Below are 23,319 nucleotides of genomic sequence, written 5' to 3' on the forward strand. Positions count from 1 at the left end.
TCACCCTGGAGAGAGGGAGTGGCAGAGGGAGGATTGGTTATCACCCTGGAGAGAGGGAGTGGCAGAGGGAGGATTGGTTATCACCCTGGAGAGAGGGAGTGGCAGAGGGAGGATTGGTTATCACCCTGGAGAGAGGGAGTGGCAGAGGGAGGATTGGTTATCACCCTGGAGAGAGGGAGTGGCAGAGGGAGGATTGGTTATCACCCTGGAGAGAGGGAGTGGCAGAGGGAGGATTGGTTATCACCCTGGAGAGAGGGAGTGGCAGAGGGAGGATTGGTTATCACCCTGGAGAGAGGGAGTGGCAGAGGGAGGATTGGTTATCACCCTGGAGAGAGGGAGTGGCAGAGGGAGGATTGGTTATTACCCTGGAGAGAAGGAGTGGCAGAGGGAGGATTGGTTATCACCCTGGAGAGAGGGAGGGGCAGAGGGAGGATTGGTTATCACCCTGGAGAGAGGGAGTGGCAGAGGGAGAAAGTGATAATGTACAGCGCATTCGGAAAGCAGTCAGACCACTTCCCTTTTAACACGTTTTGTTACGTTACAGCCGTATTGTGAAATTGAAGTATTTTCCCCTCATCAAGCTACACCCAATACCCTATGATGGCAAAGTGAAAACTGGTATTTAGAAATGTTTGCAAATGTATTAAAAACTAAAATAGAAATAACTTATTTGCATAAGTATTCAGACCCTTTGCCATGAAACCTAAAATTGAGCTCAGGTGCATCCTGTTTTCCATACAGGTGCATCAAAGCTGAGACCGAGAGACTGAAAAACAGCTTCTATCTCAAGGCCATCAGACTGTTTAACAGCCATCACCAACACGGAGAGGCTGCTGTCTACATACAGACTTGAAATCATTGGCCACTTTAATAAATGGATCACTAGTCACTTTAACAATGCCACTTTAATAATGTTTACATATCTTGCATTACTCATCTCATATGTAAATACTGTATTCTATACTATCTACTGCATCTTAGCCTATGGTAAATTCAAGTGATTGGACATGATTTGAAAAGTCACACATTTGTCTATATAAGGTCCCACAGTTGACAGTGCATGTCAGAGCAAAAACCAAGCCGTGAGGTTGAAGGAATTGTTCGTAGCGCTCCGAGACAGGATTGTGTTGAGGCACAGATCTGGGGAAGGGTACCAAAACAATTCTGTAGCATTGAAGGTCCCCAAGAACACATGCCTCCATCATTCTTAAATGGAAGAAGTTTGGAACCACGGACTCTTCCTAGAGGTGGCCGCCCAGCAAAACTGAGCAATCGGGGGAGAAGGGCCTTGTTCAGGGAGGTGACCAAGAACCAGATGGTCACTCTGACAGAGCTCCATAGTTTCTCTGTCGAGATGGGAGAACCTTCCAGAAGGACAACCATCTCTGCAGCACTCCACCAATCAGGCCTTTATGATAGACAGGCCAGATGGAAGCCACTCCTCAGTAAAAGGCACATAACAGTCCGCTTGGAGTTTGCCAAAAGGCACCTAAAGACTCTCAGACCATGAGAAACAAGATTCTCTGGTCTGATGAAAACAAGATTGAACTCTTTGGCCTGAATATCAAGCGCCATGTTTGGAGGAAACCTGGCACCATCCCTATGGTGAAACATGGTTGGGCAAGCATCATGTTGTGGGGATGTTTTTCAGCAGCAGGGACTGGGAGACTAGTCAGTATTGAGGGAAAGATTAATGGAGCAAAGTGCAGAGAGATCCTTGATGAAAACCTGCTCCAGACTGCTCAGTACCTCAGACTGGGGTGGAGGTTCACCTTCCAACAGGACATCAACCTTAAGCACACAGCTACGACAACACAGGAGTGGCTTTGGGACAAGTCTTTGAATGTCCTTGAGTGGCCCAGCCAGAGCCCGATCAAACATCTCTGGAGAGACCTGAAAATAGCTGTGCAGCGATGCTCCCCATCCAACCTGACAGAGCTTGAGAGGATCTGCAGAGAAGAATGGAAGAAACTCCCCAGATACAGGTGTACCAAGCTTGTAGCTTCATACCCAAGAAGACTCGAGGCTGTAATCGCTGTCAAAGGTGTTTTAACAAAGTCCTGAGATAAAGGTTCTGAATATTTATGTAAATGTCATTAAAAAACAATATGCAAACATTTCTAAAAACCAGTTTTTGCTTTGTCATAATGGGGTATTATGTGTAGATTGAGGGAGGGGAATATTGAATCAATTTTAGAATAAGGCTGTAATGTAGAAAAACGTGGAAACAGTCAAAGGGTCTGAATACTTTCGAAATGTACTGTATGTGTGTGTTACGAATCCCTTTTGGCCCGACAGTCTAGGGGGGGATGGTAATGAGACCCGTAACATAACTCATGCAAATTATAATTGTGACAAAGTAAAAGTGTGAACGAAATAACCAGGACAACTGAAATCTACCGTCAAACTCAAAGTTTATTTATAAACACACGGTAATGGGGGGAGCTGTGATAGGGTAGGAAATAGGAGGAGGTGTGTCTTCTGATTGATGATTGATTGTTGACTGATTGGGGAGTGATGATTCTCACCTGTGAGGGGAGAAGGAGAGAAAAGAAACACACACAGGATACACACACACACAGGATAACTGTATCCGTAACAGTGTGAGAGAGTTATCATCATGCATTCATGAGCACAGTTAGAATAGATTATTCTGGAAGGTCTTTTAGACTCCAGCCACTCAAGTCATAGGCTGTTCTCTCTGTTTCTGCACGGCAAGTAGTACCAGTGCATTAAGTCTGACACCAACAGGCTCTTGAACAGCTTCTATCCGCAAGCCTTAAGACTACTAAAAAGCGAACTAAATAGCTAACTTAATGGCTACACGGACTATCTGATTTGACCTGTGTATTTTATTAAAAATTAAATGTGCACTGTCTCTATGCCCACTCACAGGGCCCACTCACAGGGCCCACTCACAGGGCCCACTCACAGGGCCCTACACACTCACACACACTGACACACACACAAACATTCATTTCATCATTAGCTCACTCACACAGCAATTGTTTGAAAGGGCAGGTCTGCACATACATTTATACTGACTCTACACACACGCACACCTACAAACACGCACACCTCAGGTGGTAGAGCATGGAGCTCAGGTGGTAGAGCATGGAGCTCAGGTGGTAGAGTATGGAGCTCAGGTGGTAGAGTATGGAGCTCAGGTGGTAGAGTATGGAGCTCAGATGGTAGAGTATGGAGCTCAGGTGGTAGAGTATGGAGCTCAGATGGTAGAGCATGGAGCTCAGGTGGTAGAGCATGGAGCTCAGGTGGTAGAGCATGGAGCTCAGGTGGTAGAGCATGGAGCTCAGGTGGTAGAGCATGGAGCTCAGGTGGTAGAGCATGGAGCTCAGGTGGTAGAGTATGGAGCTCAGGTGGTAGAGTATGGAGCTCAGGTGGTAGAGTATGGAGCTTGCAATGCCAGGGTTTGATTCCAACAGGGGACCAGTAAGAAAATGTATGTACTCACTCTGTAAGTTGCTCTGGATAAGAGCTTCTGCTAAATTACTGAAATGTAAATATCTGTCACTCCAGTATGCCTCAAGTTGTAAATCTGGTACTGACTGACCCTATATATATATAGTATGCTTACTTACTTTTTGTTATGTGTGAATTTTTGTTCTACCTTATGTTCTTTTTAAGTATTACATTGTAATTGATTACTGCATTGTTGTGTTTACAGTTTGCAAGAAAGGCATTTCACAGTACTTGTGCATGTGACATTAAAACTTCAAACTTGAAACTTCGGTTTGAATATTTCATCTCTTTTTTGAGTTTCTTTTAGTTTCTGAAGAACAACTGAGTAACGTTCTCTATGAAAAGGGGTGCTGACTAACCAAAATTACAACTCAGATGTATTTTTGTTTTGGCCAATAACTGATACCTCACACATGGGAATGGTGAGTGAGTGATGGATGGAGAGAGGGAAGGAGGAGAGAGGGACGGAGGAGAGAGGGACGGAGGAGAGAGGGAAGGCGGAGAGAGGGAAGGCGGAGAGAGGGAAGGAGGAGAGAGGGAAGGAGGAGAGAGGGAAGGAGGAGAGAGGGAAGGAGGAGAGAGGGAAGGAGGAGAGAGAGAGAGAAAGCGACAGACAGAGGGACACTATGAAAAGGGCAGGTCTGTATCCACCTTCCCCAGGAGAAATAGAAGGATGGAGAGTGAGAGAAAAAGGAGCGAGAGACCACCTAGACTAGTGTGTGGTGTCTGGCAATTTGGCCTTTTCCCTTCTGACTAGCTGTGTGACATATGTTGGCATCAGGTCTGAGACACTCCTCATCATAACTCACTTCCTCTTTCACTTTTCCTCCTTTCATCTCTCTCTTCCCCCAGGCTAAATATTACCTTTGGTCATTCAGGAATAATATATTGTGTGTGTTGTGCCTGTGTGTGTACCTATATGGCTGCCAGTGGAGGGCCAGTGCCGACAGAAAAAACAATCACATATTACCCCTGGGGTCACAGACGTCAATGGCCATACAGCAGACCACCAAAATGATATACTGGTATAGACACACACAAACTTGTGCACGCACACACACACCATCCCTCTCTAGGGCAGTATTCCTGACAATCCCATTATGGGAACGTGGAGCTGACAGTGGAAGAAAACAGCACCTGGGAATGATAGGTGACGGATGGAATACTACGCTGTTTCAGCTCCATGGAATAACACTAGAATTCTCAGGGACCAGCACGGTGTTTTCAGTGCCAGGAACAGGCAAGCTTAGGTCCTTCCTCTTTGGTTTAAATCTTTGATCTGATTAAATCAGTGTCAATCAGATGACCAGCTGAGGGACCGCTCAGCATCATCCTAGGGACCAGCGCTGGCCCCCAGACCGCAAGTTGGCTCCCTGGCCTCCTTTCATTTGATCCCAGGTCCTAGGTAGCATTTCGGTATAGGGAGGGAAACTTAACCGGATAGTAGCTGAATATAACATGAACACATTATGATGTCACCGTGTAGCTGAAGCTAACGCTAGGCTAGGTTCATAATATACAGGTTAAAAGAAGAGGATTCTAATATCTCATAACTCTTTGCTCTACTATTCTGATAACCATCACTTTTTTAATAGCAAACACAGTCTGCATGACTGGTGTGTCAGAGAGCGACAAAGAGGCTCTGTGGTACTTCTGTGGTACTCCACATCTACATAATGCAAAGCAGTCTAACTTTAGTTCAGAGTTCATGGACAGAGAAAGGGGAAGGGGGAGGGTGGGTTAGTGGGAGAGTGGGAGAGAGAGAGAGAGAGAGAGAGAGAGACAGAGAGAAAGGCAGACAGACGTACACAGAAAGATGTGTTGTCACATTGATGTAAGACAAGATGGAGGAGTGAAGAGCCATGGCCCACAACATTGTCTTACATCAGATGGTGTCCTTCTAAAGTGACACACAGTTGTCGCGCTATCTGCTCTGAGACAATGGCGTCCACACCATAATACCCCGTCTCTCCATTACATCAACACACTCATCACTCCCACTCAACAACACATTATAGGCATGACGTCACCTTGCATAGATTGTTTGAAATAGGGATGTGACAAATGGAAAATTGTTCTTAACGTTTAAAAAGCCCTTTCTTTCCGTTTTTCTGTTAAAACGATAAGAACAATTCTAAAAACGTCACGTGAATTCACAATGCAGAATATGGTGGTTCTATTTATCCAGGGGCTACTTGCTGTTGTGTGCGATAGTGATTACACTAGTCTGCAAGTGTTTTGACCCAAATGAGCATTGAGAGACGATGCGCACTCGATGTCCCAACTAACCAAAATTCTAAATCCATTCGCAAGCATTGTCTCCCTCGACCTGTCTTGTTCATGGTGAAACACGGGTCCTGGGGAAGACACAGATACATACTCTGACACACAGTGAGAAAGCAAAATATATACAGTACCAGTCAAAAGTTTGGACACCTACTCATTCAAGGGTTTTTCTTTATTTTTTTACTATTTTCTACATTGTAGAATAATAGTGAAGACATCAAAACTATGAAATAAGACATATGGAATCAAGTAGTAACCAAAAAAGTGTTAAAATAATCTAAATGTATGTTATATTGGAGATTCTTCAAAGTTGCCACCCTTTGCCTTGATTTGCACATCTCATTCCAAAATCATGGGCATTAATATGAAGTTGGTCCCCCCCCTCTACAGCAGCCTTCTGGGAAGGCTTTCCACTAAATGTTGGAGCATTGCTGCAGGGACTTGATTCCATTCAGCCACAAGAGCATTAGTGAGGTCGAGCACTGATGTTGGGCGATTAGGCCTGGCTCGCAGTCGGCATTCTAATTCATCCCAAAGGTGTTCGATGGGGTTGAGGTCAGGACTCTGTGCAGGCCAGTCAAGTTCTTCTACACTGATCTCGAACAAACCATTTCTGTATGGACCTCATTTTGTGCACCGGGGCATTGTCATGCTGAAACAGGAAAGGGCTTTCACCAAACTGTTGCCACAAAGTTGGAAGCACAGACTCGTCAAGAATGTAATTGTATGCTGTAGAGTTAAGGTTTCGCTTCACTGGAACTAAGGGGCCTAGCCCGAACCGTGAAACAAAGCCCCAGACCATCATTCCTCCTAACTTTACAGTTGGCACTATGCATTCGGGCAGTTAGCGTTCTCCTGGCATCCACCAAACCCAGATTTGTACGTTGGATTACCAATGGCAGCAAGCTTTACACCACTCCAGCCGATGCTTGGCAATGGTAATCTTAGGCTTGTGTGTGGCTGATCAGCCATGGAAACCCATTTCATGAAGCTCCCGACCTACAGTTGACCGAGACAGCTCTAGCATGGCAGAAATGTAACTAACTGACATGTTGGAAAGGTGGCATCCTATGACGGTGCCACGTTGAAAGTCACTGAGCTCTTCAGTAAGGCCATTCTACTGCCTATGTTTGTCTATGGAGATTGCATGGCCGTGTGCTCGATTTTATACACCTGTCAGCAACGGGTGTGGCTGAAATAAATGAATTCCCTCATTTGAAAGGCTGTCCACATACTGCTGTATGTATAGTGTGTATGTATAGTGTTCACACAGCTTTATCCTGTGCCCGTATTGTAATGCAGCCTGACATTCTCTATACCACAGAGAGGGGGCACTGTGGCCTCATGTATTAGCCCACTTTCTATCTCTTTCTTTCACTCTCATATTCTCTCTCTCTCTCTCTCTCTCTCTCTCTACCCATCTTCCTCTCTCTCTCTCTACCCATCTCTCTCACTCTTTCTACCATCTATCTGCCCATCTCTCTCTCTACCCATCTCTCTCTCTCTACCCATCTCTCTCTCTAACCATTTCTCTACCCATCTCTCTCTCTACCCATCTCTCTCTCACTCTCATATTCTCTCTCTCTCTCTCTCTCTCTACCCATCTTCCTCTCTCTCTCTCTCTACCCATCTCTCTCACTCTTTCTACCATCTCTCTGCCCATCTCTCTCTACCCATCTCTCTCTCTACCCATCTCTCTCTCTCCCCATCTTTCTCTCACTCTCATATTCTCTCTCTCTCTCCAACTTTCTCTCTCTCTCTCTCTCTCTCTCTCTCTCTCTCTCTCTCTCTCTCTCTCTCTCTCTCTCTCTCTCTCTCTCTCTCTCTACCCATCTCTCTCTCTCTCTCTACCCATCTCTCTCTCTCTCTCTACCCATCTCTCTCTCTCTCTCTACCCATCTCTCTCTCTCTCTCTACCCATCTCTCTACCCATCTCTCTCACTCTCTCTACCATCTCTCTACCCATCTCTCTCACTCTCTCTACCATCTCTCTCACTCTCTCTACCGTCTCTCTGCCCATTTCTCTCTACCATCTCTCTACCCATCTCTCTCACTCTCTCTACCGTCTCTCTGCCCATTTCTCTCTACCATCTCGCTCTACCCATTTCTCTCCCCATCTCTCTCTCTACCCATCTCTGAACAGTTAAGCTTAGGTATTAAGTCTGTCTGGTTTAAGGTCAGGGTAAGTTCTGGGATAGGGTTAAAACCGCACTGGGATTAAACCAACGATCCTCGGAGCCAGAGTTCAAGCCTACTTGATGGTAATAGCACTCATCGTTGCCCCTAGAGGCCAGTGTTGAAGGTATCTCCCGATGTCCTGGGGACTTGGACAAATAATGCTGTAGTGGATCTGGTGTTACCTCCCAGGTCTGGCTGGTGGTAGAAGGCTTGGATGAGTGGCTAGTGGGGTACGGCTGTAAAATGGGCCATTAACATTCCACTCACAGTTGCAGAGAGCCTTATTTGGTGTGTGTGTGTCTGAGTGATGCATCTCTCTGCAGTGGTGCAATAATCAGGGACAGATTATATCTCGCCGTGTAACGTTTCATTGCTTCCCCATGAACTTCCCCTCAGCATTCCTTATTGTTAAGCTGCATCACCTCCCTCTGGTTTGGGAACCATTTCTCTCTCTCTCACACGCGCACACGCACGCACACACACACACCCATGGACAACATACCTCTTCTATCTTTCTACCTCTCTTCCTTTTGCTATCTCTCTTTGTCAATATCTCTAGCTCCTTTGTGTGTGTGTCAGTTCTCTCCAGTAATGAGATAATTAGAGCCGTAGCGTATCATTGCTCTGTTACCCACAACACACTGCTGTGAACGGGGAGGGCTGAATTTGGCAGTTAAATTGTAATTAATGATCTACCAACCATCTTCCCTCCTTTTATATCTTCTTATCCTCCCATCTCTTCTTTTTCCTTTTCTCTTCTATCATTATGTTCTTCCTATCATATCACTCTTCTCTCTCCCTCCTACTCTCCCTCTCTTCTACTCCCCCTCATCTTTCCTACCCTACCCTACCCTCCCTCTCCTCTGTCTCTTGTCTTCTACACTCCCTCTCCTCTGTCTCACATCTTCTCCCTTCTCCTCTCCATCCTGTCTTCTCTCTCCTCTTATCCCTCTCCTCTGTATCCTGTCTTCTCTCTCCTACTCTCCCTCTCCTGTCTTCTCCCTCTCCTCTGTATCCTGTCTTCTCTCTCCTACTCTCCCTCTCCTGTCTTCTCCCTCTCCTCTGTATCCTGTCTTCTCTCACCTACTCTCCCTCTCCTGTCTTCTCCCTCTCCTCTGTATCCTGTCTTCTCTCACCTACTCTCCCTCTCCTGTCTTCTCCCTCTCCTCTGTATCCTGTCTTCTCTCACCTACTCTCCCTCTCCTGTCTTCTCCCTCTCCTCTGTATCCTGTCTTCTCTCACCTACTCTCCCTCTCCTGTCTTCTCCCTCTCCTCTGTATCCTGTCTTCTCTCACCTACTCTCCCTCTCCAGTCTTCTCTCTCTCCTCTGTATCCTGTCTTCTCTCTCCTACTCTCCCTCTCATGTCTTCTCCCTCTCCTCTATATCCTGTCTTCTCTCTCCTACTCTCCCTCTCCGCTGTATCCTGTCTTCTCTCTCCTACTCTCCTTCTACTGTCTTCTCCCTCGGCTCTGTATCCTGTCTTCTCTCTCATACTATCCCACTCCTCTGTATCCTGTCTTCTCTCTCCTACTATCCCTCTCCTCTGTATCCTGTCTTCTCTCACCTACTCTCCCTCTCCAGTCTTCTCTCTCTCCTCTGTATCCTGTCTTCTTTCTCCTACTCTCCCTCTCATGTCTTCTCCCTCTCCTCTATATCCTGTCTTCTCTCTCCTACTCTCCCTCTCCTCTGTATCCTGTCTTCTCTCTCCTACTCTCCCTCTCCTTTGTATCCTGTCTTCTCTCTCCTACTCTCCCTCTCATGTCTTCTCCCTCTCCTCTATATCCTGTCTTCTCTCTCCTACTCTCCCTCTCTGTATCCTGTCTTCTTTCTCCTACTCTTCCTCTCATGTCTTCTCCCTCTCCTCTATATCCTGTCTTCTCTCTCCTACTCTCCCTCTCCTCTGTATCCTGTCTTCTCTCTCCTACTCTCCCTCTCATGTCTTCTCCCTCTCCTCTATATCCTGTCTTCTCTCTCCTACTCTCTCCCTCTCCTCTATATCCTGTCTTCTCTCTCCTACTCTCCCTCTCCTCTGTATCCTGCCTTCTCTCTCCTATTCTCCCTCTCCTGTCTTCTCCCTCTCCTCTGTATCCTGTCTTCTCTCTCCTACTCTCCCTCTCCAGTCTTCTCTCTCTCCTCTGTATCTTGTCTTCTCTCTCCTACTCTCCCTCTCATGTCTTCTCCCTCTCCTCTATATCATGTATTCTCTCTCCTACTCTCCCTCTCCTTTGTATCCTGTCTTCTCTCTCCTACTCTCCCTCTCATGTCTTCTCCCTCTCCTCTATATCCTGTCTTCTCTCTCCTACTCTCCCTCTCCTCTGTATCCTGTCTTCTCTCTCCTACTCTCCTTCTACTGACTTCTCCCTCTCCTCTGTATCCTGTCTTCTCTCTCCTACTCTCCTTCTACTGTCTTCTCCCTTGGCTCTGTATCCTGTCTTCTCTCTCCTACTCTCCCTCTCCTGTCTTCTCCCTCTCCTCTGTATCCTGTCTTCTCTCTCCTACTCTCCCTCTCATGTCTTCTCCCTCTCCTCTATATCCTGTCTTCTCTCTCCTACTCTCCCTCTCCTCTGTATCCTGTCTTCTCTCTCCTACTCTCCTTCTACTGTCTTCTCCCTCTCCTCTGTATCCTGTCTTCTCTCTCCTACTCTCCCTCTCATGTCTTCTCCCTCTCCTCTATATCCTGTCTTCTCTCTCCTACTCTCCCTCTCCTCTGTATCCTGTCTTCTCTCTCCTACTCTCCTTCTACTGTCTTCTCCCTCTCCTCTGTATCCTGTCTTCTCTCTCCTACTCTCCCTCTCATGTCTTCTCCCTCTCCTCTATATCCTGTCTTCTCTCTCCTACTCTCCCTCTCCTCTATATCCTGTCTTCTCTCTCCTACTCTCCCTCTCCTCTGTATCCTGCCTTCTCTCTCCTACTCTCCCTCTCCTGTCTTCTCCCTCTCCTCTGTATCCTGTCTTCTCTCTCCTACTCTCCCTCTCCAGTCTTCTCTCTCTCCTCTGTATCTTGTCTTCTCTCTCCTACTCTCCCTCTCATGTCTTCTCCCTCTCCTCTATATCCTGTATTCTCTCTCCTACTCTCCCTCTCCTTTGTATCCTGTCTTCTCTCTCCTACTCTCCCTCTCATGTCTTCTCCCTCTCCTCTATATCCTGTCTTCTCTCTCCTACTCTCCCTCTCCTCTGTATCCTGTCTTCTCTCTCCTACTCTCCTTCTACTGTCTTCTCCCTCTCCTCTGTATCCTGTCTTCTCTCTCCTACTCTCCCTCTCATGTCTTCTCCCTCTCCTCTATATCCTGTCTTCTCTCTCCTACTCTCCCTCTCCTCTATATCCTGTCTTCTCTCTCCTACTCTCCCTCTCCTCTATATCTGTCTTCTCTCTCCTACTCTCCCTCTCCTCTGTATCCTGCCTTCTCTCTCCTACTCTCCCTCTCCTGTCTTCTCCCTCTCCTCTGTATCCTGCCTTCTCTCTCCTACTCTCCCTCTCCTGTCTTCTCCCTCTCCTCTGTATCCTGTCTTCTCTCTCCTACTCTCCCTCTCCTGTCTTCTCCATCTCCTCTGTATCCTGTCTTCTCTCTCCTACTCTCCCTCTCCTGTCTTCTCCATCCCTCTGTATCCTGTCTTCTCTCTCCTACTCTCCCTCTCCTGTCTTCTCCTTCTCCTCTGTATCCTGTCTTCTCTCTCCTACTCTCCCTCTCCTGTCTTCTCCCTCTCCTCTGTATCCTGTCTTCTCTCTCCTACTCTCCCTCTCCTCTGTATCCTGCCTTCTCTCTCCTACTCTCCCTCTCCTGTCTTCTCCCTCTCCTCTGTATCCTGTCTTCTCTCTCCTACTCTCCCTCTCCAGTCTTCTCTCTCTCCTCTGTATCTTGTCTTCTCTCTCCTACTCTCCCTCTCATGTCTTCTCCCTCTCCTCTATATCCTGTATTCTCTCTCCTACTCTCCCTCTCCTTTGTATCCTGTCTTCTCTCTCCTACTCTCCCTCTCATGTCTTCTCCCTCTCCTCTATATCCTGTCTTCTCTCTCCTACTCTCCCTCTCCTCTGTATCCTGTCTTCTCTCTCCTACTCTCCTTCTACTGTCTTCTCCCTCTCCTCTGTATCCTGTCTTCTCTCTCCTACTCTCCCTCTCATGTCTTCTCCCTCTCCTCTATATCCTGTCTTCTCTCTCCTACTCTCCCTCTCCTCTATATCCTGTCTTCTCTCTCCTACTCTCCCTCTCCTCTATATCCTGTCTTCTCTCTCCTACTCTCCCTCTCCTCTATATCCTGTCTTCTCTCTCCTACTCTCCCTCTCCTCTGTATCCTGCCTTCTCTCTCCTACTCTCCCTCTCCTGTCTTCTCCCTCTCCTCTGTATCCTGTCTTCTCCCTCTCCTCTGTATCCTGTCTTCTCTCTCCTACTCTCCCTCTCCTGTCTTCTCCATCTCCTCTGTATCCTGTCTTCTCTCTCCTACTCTCCCTCTCCTGTCTTCTCCTTCTCCTCTGTATCCTGTCTTCTCTCTCCTACTCTCCCTCTCCTGTCTTCTCCCTCTCCTCTCCATCCTGTCTTCTCTCTCCTCTTATCCCTCTCCTCTGTATCCTGTCTTCTCTCTCCTACTCTCCCTCTCCTGTCTTCTCCCTCTCCTCTGTATCCTGTCTTCTCTCTCCTACTCTCCCTCTCCTGTCTTCTCCCTCTCCTCTGTATCCTGTCTTCTCTCACCTACTCTCCCTCTCCTGTCTTCTCCCTCTCCTCTGTATCCTGTCTTCTCTCAACCTACTCTCCCTCTCCTGTCTTCTCCCTCTCCTCTGTATCCTGTCTTCTCTCACCTACTCTCCCTCTCCTGTCTTCTCCCTCTCCTCTGTATCCTGTCTTCTCTCACCTACTCTCCCTCTCCTGTCTTCTCCCTCTCCTCTGTATCCTGTCTTCTCTCACCTACTCTCCCTCTCCAGTCTTCTCTCTCTCCTCTGTATCCTGTCTTCTCTCTCCTACTCTCCCTCTCATGTCTTCTCCCTCTCCTCTATATCCTGTCTTCTCTCTCCTACTCTCCCTCTCCGCTGTATCCTGTCTTCTCTCTCCTACTCTCCTTCTACTGTCTTCTCCCTCGGCTCTGTATCCTGTCTTCTCTCTCATACTATCCCACTCCTCTGTATCCTGGTCTTCTCTCTCCTACTATCCCTCTCATGTCTTCTCCCTCTCCTCTATATCCTGTCTTCTCTCACCTACTCTCCCTCTCCAGTCTTCTCTCTCTCCTCTGTATCCTTTCTTCTTTCTTCCTACTCTCCCTCTCATGTCCTTCTCCCTCTCCTCTATATCCTGTCTTCTCTCTCCTACTCTCCCCTCTCCTCTATATCCTGTCTTCTCTCTCCTACTCTCCTCTCCTCTGTATCCTGTCTTCTCTCTCCTACTCTCCCTCTCATGTCTTCTCCCTCTCCTCTATATCCTGTCTTCTCTCTCCTACTCTCCCTCTCTGTACCTGTCTTCTTTCTCCTACTCTTCCTCTCATGTCTTCTCCCTCTCCTCTATATCCTGTCTTCTCTCTCCTACTCTCCCTCTCCTCTGTATCCTGTCTTCTCTCTCCTACTCTCCCTCTCATGTCTTCTCCCTCTCCTCTATATCCTGTCTTCTCTCTCCTACTCTCCCTCTCCTCTATATCCTGTCTTCTCTCTCCTACTCTCCCTCTCCTCTGTATCCTGCCTTCTCTCTCCTATTCTCCCTCTCCTGTCTTCTCCCTCTCCTCTGTATCCTGTCTTCTCTCTCCTACTCTCCCTCTCCAGTCTTCTCTCTCTCCTCTGTATCTTGGTCTTCTCTCTCCTACTCTCCCTCTCATGTCTTCTTCCCTCTCCTCTATATCATGTATTCTCTCTCCTACTCTCCCTCTCCTTTGTATCCTGTCTTCTCTCTCCTACTCTCCCTCTCATGCCTTCTCCCTCTCCTCTATATCATGTATTCTCTCTCCTACTCTCCCTCTCCTTTGTATCCTGTCTTCTCTCTCCTACTCTCCCTCTCATGCCTTCTCCCTCTCCTCTATATCCTGTCTTCTCTCTCCTACTCTCCCTCTCCTCTGTATCCTGTCTTCTCTCTCCTACTCTCCTTCTACTGACTTCTCCCTCTCCTCTGTATCCTGTCTTCTCTCTCCTACTCTCCTTCTACTGTCTTCTCCCTTGGCTCTGTATCCTGTCTTCTCTCTCCTACTCTCCCTCTCCTGTCTTCTCCCTCTCCTCTGTATCCTGTCTTCTCTCTCCTACTCTCCCTCTCATGTCTTCTCCCTCTCCTCTATATCCTGTCTTCTCTCTCCTACTCTCCCTCTCCTCTGTATCCTGTCTTCTCTCTCCTACTCTCCTTCTACTGTCTTCTCCCTCTCCTCTGTATCCTGTCTTCTCTCTCCTACTCTCCCTCTCATGTCTTCTCCCTCTCCTCTATATCCTGTCTTCTCTCTCCTACTCTCCCTCTCCTCTGTATCCTGTCTTCTCTCTCCTACTCTCCTTCTACTGTCTTCTCCCTCTCCTCTGTATCCTGTCTTCTCTCTCCTACTCTCCCTCTCATGTCTTCTCCCTCTCCTCTATATCCTGTCTTCTCTCTCCTACTCTCCCTCTCCTCTATATCCTGTCTTCTCTCTCCCTACTCTCCCTCTCCTCTGTATCCTGCCTTCTCTCTCCCTACTCTCCCTCTCCTGTCTTCTCCCTCTCCTCTGTATCCTGTCTTCTCTCTCCTACTCTCCCTCTCCAGTCTTCTCTCTCTCCTCTGTATCTTGTCTTCTCTCTCCTACTCTCCCTCTCATGTCTTCTCCCTCTCCTCTATATCCTGTATTCTCTCTCCTACTCTCCCTCTCCTCTGTATCCTGTCTTCTCTCTCCTACTCTCCCTTCTACTGTCTTCTCCCTCTCCTCTGTATCCTGTCTTCTCTCTCCTACTCTCCCTCTCATGTCTTCTCCCTCTCCTCTATATCCTGTCTTCTCTCTCCTACTCTCCCTCTCCTCTATATCCTGTCTTCTCTCTCCTACTCTCCCTCTCCTCTATATCCTGTCTTCTCTCTCCTACTCTCCCTCTCCTCTGTATCCTGCCTTCTCTCTCCTACTCTCCCTCTCCTGTCTTCTCCCTCTCCTCTGTATCCTGTCTTCTCTCTCCTACTCTCCCTCTCCTGTCTTCTCCCTCTCCTCTGTATCCTGTCTTCTCTCTCCTACTCTCCCTCTCCTGTCTTCTCCATCTCCTCTGTATCCTGTCTTCTCTCTCCTACTCTCCCTCTCCTGTCTTCTCCATCTCCTCTGTATCCTGTCTTCTCTCTCCTACTCTCCCTCTCCTGTCTTCTCCTTCTCCTCTGTATCCTGTCTTCTCTCTCCTACTCTCCCTCTCCTGTCTTCTCCCTCTCCTCTGTATCCTGTCTTCTCTCTCCTACTCTCCCTTTCTGATTTCACACATGAACAGTATAGTGTGCTGTGTGTGCAGGGGCGTCATTCCCCCCAACATCTGAGGATGAACAAAGTATGTGGATTATTTAGCCTTTTTCAAACACCTGAAACAGATTTTTCCTGCAATCTAACTAGGCAAGTCAGTTAAGAACAAATTCTTATGTACAATGACAGCCCACACCAGGCAAACGTGTGCCGCCCTATGGGACTCCCAATCACGGCTGGATGGGATACAGCCTGGAATCAAACCAGGGACTGTAGTGATGCCTCTTGCACTGAGATGCAGACTGCTGCGCCACTCAGGAGCCCCTAAAAAACGTTTTTTCTGCATATCTAGGCCTCTTGTCTGTCTCTTCCGGACTGGTGGCTCTTTTTTTAAAGAAACTACACTGAGTGTACAAAGCATTAAGGACACCTGTTCTTTCCATGTTATAGCCGGACCAGGTGAATCCAGGGAAAAGCTATGATCCCTTATTGATGCCGCTTGGTTCATCCACTTCAGTCAGTGTAAATGAAGGGGAAGAGACAGGTTAAAGGTTTTTAAGCCTTGAGACAATTGAGACATGGATTGTGTATGTATTCCATTCAGAGGGTGAATGGTCAAGACTCCGGATTTTAGTGCTTTTGAACAGGGTATGGTAGTAGGTGACACCAGTTTGTGCCAAGAACTGCAATGCTGCTGTGTTTTTCATGCTCAACAGTTTCTCATGTGTATCAAGAATGGTCCACCACCCAAAAGAACATCCAGCCAACTTGACACAACTGTGGGAAGCATTGATTGTCAACATGGGCCAGCATCCCTGTGGAAGGCTTTCGACACCATGTAGATTCCATGCTCTGATGAATTGAGGCTGTTCTGAGGGCAACAGGGGGGAGGGTAAGGCAACGACATTGGGATTCTGTCTCCAATCTCAAAACTTGTTCTGGACAACTAAATCATGGCCAAAATTGTATATAATGTACTCCCAGCTTGAGATAGTTAGACAACCTAGCTACTTTAATTTGATTGATAGCCTAAAATGGCTTCCTGGTAGCTAGTTATGAGGTTGGGAACCTATCTGGGCTAAAGACAACTTCATTCAATTGTATTATTACAGAGAAAAATATATATAAATATATCTTCTTGAAACAGGACAAATCTGAGGGGCACGTTCCCTCTATGGGCATGACACCTCTCTCTCTGTGTGTGTGTGAGTGTGACGCTAGTCATCCCACCCAGACAGTACCAGGGGTCTTATGCTAATTATCTTAGCGACAGATTAGTGTACTGACTACAGGACCATTGTGTAGGCAGAGACACAGATAGATAGAGAACACACAGATGGAGGAAGACATTAGTTTAATAGACCTGGCTTACCGTCGGGGGGGTGTGCGAGATAATTTAGCAACCGCCCGTGTGTGTGTGTGTGTGTGTGTGTGTGTGTGATGCACTGGTCAGCTGTTTGTTTACCCTCACCAGTGGTCATTTTGGCACTCTTTTTTTAAACATTTAGTCTAGTCTTAGACTTAATGCTTTATTTGTCAAAATGACTAAGTCACATGGTTGTTATTTGAATAATGATTTAGTCTAGTTATTGTCCAAATGACCAAAACAGTGGCCTATTTTAGTAAACCAAATGCCCTTTAATTTTAGACACATTTGTATTGGCTCATTAACCTATAGGCATGGACTCTACAAGGATTTTTAATGCTTCCCACAGTTGTGTCAAGTTGGCTGAATGTCCTTTGGGTGGTGGATCATTGTTGATACACACGGGAAACTGTTGAGCGTGAAAAACCCAGCAGCGCTGCAGTTCTTGACACAAACCGGTGCACATGGCACTTACTGCCATACCCCGTTCAAAGGCACTAAAATCTTTTTTTAAAGGTACTTTTGCATCTTTTGCTTATTGGCTACAGAACCTGGCTATGAAATTCCGTGGGGAAAGTGGGAGGGCTGACCGAGACTACAAAGACTACTTTTCTATACTCAAGGGAGCTAGACTGTTTTTTTTACTATTGTTCATTAATTTTGTTCATTTCGTTCATTCATTTCGTAAAGCAGCTTGTGTTTCTTAACCAGGCAAGGTGAAGAAGCACAGCTCAGCAGCTGATGTGAGCTGTGTGCAGGATGTGGTACATCCTTCCCACTGCTGAACAAAACTGCGCTGTGCATCTGTGCTGCTAATATTAATTGTGCTGATCACTTTAGAGCTCTCAATCTCTCCAAAAACTTGTCCAGTCCACTTAGTAGTCAGATTTTAGTCACCGAGATAATTTAGTCTCTTCTGTTTTTTGTTAGTTTAGTTATCATTTTTTTCTGGGTCTATTTAGTCAATTATATTCTTGTCAAATGACACAAAAAAATAGGTCTTTGATTAATATTTTAGTAGGATTTTTGTTTTGACATTAACACAGACCTGCACCCGCCCGGAATATCTAATAACCTATCCGCAACCGCCCGATTAGGCCTATACAGTATGTGACATCAATACAGTTTTCTATTTCATCTTTGCTTCTCCAATGCAGCACAGATGTTTAGGGACCGGGGAGAAACTGCAATAACAAAAACAAAACAAAAACCCGGAACGCGTTTCCATGCAAAACGTCCAAATTACATCAGTTAGACCGGTTTTAAGGAGATTAAAACCTGTGAAAACGACCCAACATGTTTCTGATATGACTTCAATTCGGCTTGGATGTATATTTTCTGTGGTTCAAATACTATCAGCTTTTATGATGCTGATAAAGATAGCACCTTTAAAGACGGTCCCATCTTCATTCTCTGAAAGAAAGAAATAATATCTCTCCACTCCTGTTCCCGAGTAAAAATGTACATTTGGTGTATAATGCTTAATTCATTTAATATTATATTAGGCTATGTGAAAGGTATAGACGTACAGTCAGTGTCCAAATTGCAGTTACTATTCCATTTAACCCATCTGAACAGTGAAGTTCCCTTGACGTCCCTGTCTTTTGACGGTGGAATTAGTATAGCGCCTCACAATCATCACATATCTTTCCCAAACATGACTTTTCTGGCCCTCCCTTTTCTATATTTTCAACTCTCCATTTCGCAGCTTTTCTCTCATTGAAATAAACTCTGACATTGTTCTTTTTGCCTCAGTGGATCGACGTTAGAGAAAAACAACAACCTCAATATAGTGTTTAGATATGAATTGCACCAGAATAATATATTTATGTTTTCTCTTTATTCAACCTCCCTGCCACCTACCCTCCCTTCATCCGCACACTGAACCTAACCCCGGATATAACCGTGGGGACTGCCGGTTATGATTCAATCCCAGCATCACTAGTGTGTCTGTGTGTGACATACTGTTAAAAGAGCCAAACAATAAGCCAACCCCCATCCATGATCTTACTCTGCTTAAATGGAATGCAGCATATAGTCCAGTGTTACTAGACTGAAGAACTAGTGTGGAGGAGAATAGGAGGGAAGGGTGGGGTGTTTCAGGGATGTAGGGTTGTCTGCGCATGTGGCATGTGCCTGTGTGTGTTTATTTGTGAGAATTGGGGGTGGGTAGAGGGATGTATAATAGAACTGGTCTCTAGCTGTGACAGCCAAGCTACCTACACCCACTCTCTCTCTCTCTCTCTCCTTATTTCTTTCTGTTCTCTCTGTTCTCTCTCTCCTTATTTCTTTCTGTTCTCTCTGTTCTCTCTCTCCTTATTTCTTTCTGTTCTCTCTGTTCTCTCTCTCTCCTTATTTCTTTCTGTTCTCTCTCTTCTCTCTCTCTCTCCTTATTTCTTTCTGTTCTCTCCTTATTTCTTTCTGTTCTCTCTCTCCTCTCTCTCTCCTTATTTGTTTCTGTTCTCTCTCTTCTCTCTCTCTCCTTATTTGTTTCTGTTCTCTCTCTTCTCTCTCTCTCCTTATTTGTTTCTGTTCTCTCTGTTCTCTCTCTCCTTATTTCTTTCTGTTCTCTTTGTTCTCTCTCTCCTTATTTCTTTCTGTTCTCTTTGTTCTCTCTCTCCTTATTTCTTTCTGTTCTCTCTCTCCTTATTTCTTTCTGTTCTCTCTCTTCTCTCTCTCTCTCCTTATTTCTTTCTCTTCTCTCTCAATTCAATTCAATTCAATTCAATTCAATTCAAGGGCTTTATTGGCATGGGAAACGTGTTAACATGTGAATATATAAAGTGAAATAAACAATAAAAATTAACAGTAAACATTACACATACAGAAGTTTCAAAACAATAAAGACATTACAAATGTCATATGATATATATACAGTGTTTTAACAATGTACAAATGGTTAAGGTATACAAGGGAAAATAAATTAGCATAAATATGGGTTGTATTTACAATGGTGTTTGTTCTTCACTGGTTGCCCTTTTCTCGTGGCAACAGGTAACAAATCTTGCTGCTGTGATGGCACACTGTGGAATTTCACCCAGTAGATAGGGGAGTTTATCAAAATTGGATTTGTTTTCGAATTCTTTGTGGATCTGTGTAATCTGAGGGAAATATGTCTCTCTAATATGGTCATACATTGGGCAGGAGGTTAGGAAGTGCAGCTCAGTTTCCACCTCATTTTGTGGGCAGTGAGCACATAGCCTGTCTTCTCTTGAGAGTCATGTCTGCCTACGGCGGCCTTTCTCAATAGCAAGGCTATGCTCACTGAGTCTGTACATAGTCAAAGCTTTCCTTAATTTTGGGTCAGTCACAGTGGTCAGGTATTCTGCCGCTGTGTACTTTCTGTGTAGGGCCAAATAGCATTCTAGTTTGCTCTGTTTTTTTGTTAATTCTTTCCAATGTGTCAAGTAATTATCTTTTTGTTTTCTCAGGATTTGGTTGGGTCTAATTGTGCTGATGTCCTGGGGCTCTGTAGGGTGTGTTTGTGTTTGTGAACAGAGCCCCAGGACCAGCTTGCTTAGGGGACTCTTCTCCAGGTTCATCTCTCTGTAGGTGATGGCTTTGTTATGGAAGGTTTGGGAATCGCTTCCTTTTAGATGGTTATAGAATTTAACGTCTCTTTTCTGGATTTTAATAATTAGTTGGTATCGGCCTAATTCTTCTCTGAATGCATTATTTGGTGTTCTGCGTTGTACACGGAGGATATTCTTGCAGAATTCTGCGTGCAGAGTCTCAATTTGGTGTTTGTCCCATTTTGTGAAGTCTTGGTTGGTGAGCGGACCCCAGACCTCACAACCATAGAGGGCAATGGGCTCAATGACTGATTAAAGTATTTTTTGCCAAATCCTAATTGGTATGTTGAAATGTATGTTCCTTTTGATGGCATAGAATGCCCTTCTTGCCTTGTCTCTCAGATCGTTCACAGCTTTGTGGAAGTTACCTGTGGCGCTGATGTTTAGGCCAAGGTATGTATAGTTTTTTTGTGTGCTCTAGGGCAACAGTGTCTAGATGGAATTTGTATTTGAGGTCCTGGTGACTGGACCTTTTTTGGAACACCATTATTTTGGTCTTACTGAGATTTACTGTCAGGGCCCAGGTCTGACAGAATCTGTGCATAAGATCTAGGTGCTGCTGTAGGCCCTCCTTGGTTGGTGACAGAAGCACCATATCATCAGCAAACAGCAGACATTTGACTTCGGATTCTAGTAGGGTGAGGCCGGGTTCTGCAGACTTTTCTAGTGCCCGCGCCAATTCGTTAATATATATATGTTGAAGAGGGTGGGGCTTAAGCTGCATCCCTGTCTCACCCCACGTCTCACCCCACGACCCAATGTATGTGTTTTTTGCCAATTTTAACCGCACACTCAGTTTGTATAGCAGACCCTCATGCCAAATTGAGTCAAAGGCTTTTTTGAAATCAACAAAGCATGAGAAGACTTTGCCTTTGTTTTGGTTTGTTTGGTTGCCAATTAGGGTGTGCAGGGTGAATACATGGTCTGTTGAACGGTAATTTGGTAAAAAGCCAATTTGACATTTGCTCAGTACATTGTTTTCATTGAGGAAATGTACGAGTCTGCTATTAATGATAATGCAGAGGATTTTCCCAAGGTTACTGTTGACACATATTCCACGGTAGTTATTGGGGTCAAATTTGTCTCCACTTTTGTGGATTGGGGTGATCAGTCCTTGGTTCCAAATATTGGGGAAGATGCCAGAGCTAAGGATGATGTTAAAGAGTTTTAGTATAGCCAATTGGAATTTGTTGTCTGTATATTTGATCATTTCATTAAGGATACCATCAACACCACAGGCCTTTTTGGGTTGGAGGGTTTTTATTTTGTCCTGTAACTCATTCAATGTAATTGGAGAATCCAGTGGCTTCTGGTAGTCTTTAATAGTTGATTCTAAGATCTGTATTTGATCATGTACATGTTTTTGCTCTTTATTCTTTGTTATAGAGCCAAAAAGATTGGAGAAGTGGTTTACCCATACATCTCCATTTTGGATAGATAATTCTTCATGTTGTTGTTTGTTTAGTGTTTTCCAATTTTCCCAGAAGTGGTTAGAGTCTATGGATTCTTCAATTACATTGAGCTGATTTCTGACATGCTGTTCCTTCTTTTTACGTAGTGTATTGTTTTAGTGATTCACCATAGTGAAGGCGTAAACTCAGGTTTTCCGGGTCTCTATGTTTTTGGTTGGACAGGTTTCTCAATCTCTTTCTTAGATTTTTGCATTCTTCATCAAACCATTTGTCATTATTGTTAATTTTCTTCGGTTTTCTATTTGAGATTTGATAGGGAAGCTGAGAGGTCAAATATACTGTTAAGATTTTCTACTGCCAAGTTTACACCTTTACTATTACAGTGGAACGTTTTACCCAGGAAATTGTCTAAAAGGGATTGAATTTGTTGTTGCCTAATTGTTTTTTGGTAGGTTTCCAAACTGCATTCCTTCCATCTATAGCATTTCTTAATGTTACCCAGTTCCTTTGGCTTTGATGCCTCATGATTGACTGTTGCTCTGTTTAAGTAGACTTTGATTTTGCTGTGGTCTGATAGGGGTGTCAGTGGGCTGACTGAACGCTCTGAGAGACTCTGGGTTGAGGTCAGTGATAAAGTAGTCTACAGTATTACTGCCAAGAGATGAGCTATAGGTGTGCCTACCATAGGAGTCCCCTCGAAGCCTACCACTGACTATGTACATACCCAGCGTGCGACTGAGCTGCAGGAGTTGTGACCCGTTCTCTCTCTCTCCTTATTTCTTTTCTCTCTCTCTCTCTCTGTCTTTCTCTCTCTCTCTCTGTCTTTCTCTCTCTCTCTCTGTCTTTCTCTCTCTCTGTCTTTCTCTCTCTCTCTCTCTCTGTCTTTCTCTCTCTCTGTCTCTCTCTCTCTCTCTCTCTCTCTCTCTGTCTTTCTCTCTCTCCTTATTTCTTGCTCTTCTCTTCTCTTTACTCCAACATTTACAGTAATTGCTATACTTTGGTCCAAGGCAGGCCTGCAGGGAAAGGATATATAATGTAGCGTACAACCCTGTGTGTGTGTGCCCAAAATATTCAAGCTGGCAGACAACTGTAAATATTCCAAATTATGCTAATCAACCAGCCCCCCTCCTGTAAGGAAGAGCCATAGTCATTAACTCAATTATCACCAAGACAAGATGACATATACTGTACACACACACACACACACACACACACACACACACACACACACACACACACACACACACACACACACACACAGGATGGGGGAAGACAGACTCCAATCGGACCTAGACATTTCTTTCAGATTCCTACTGAGTCTGTGTGCAGATCAGTGTATTCCAACACATTGTTAGATAAAAAAAACGATGTGGTTTTGAGGGTTGACAAAGCTACTTTAATGTTGATATTGTCCTATTCGTTCTGCGTTGGCTGGATCAATCTGTGCTGCTTCTAGTACAAACAGCAAGCAATGCAGATGTAGAAGCACGGTGGCTAGGAAAAACTCCCTAGAAGGGCGCAAGCCTGGTTCCTCTCTAGGAAGAAACCTAGAGAGGAACCAGGCTATGAGGGGTGGCCAGTCCTCTTCTGGCTGTGTCAGGTGGAGATTCTAACAGTACATGGCCAAGATGGGAAACAGACTCCTCATATCTTCTGTCTTCTATCAGAG

The sequence above is a fragment of the Oncorhynchus kisutch genome, linkage group LG7 (assembly GCF_002021735.2).
Source record: "Oncorhynchus kisutch isolate 150728-3 linkage group LG7, Okis_V2, whole genome shotgun sequence".
NCBI classification, from domain to species: Eukaryota; Metazoa; Chordata; class Actinopteri; order Salmoniformes; family Salmonidae; genus Oncorhynchus; species Oncorhynchus kisutch.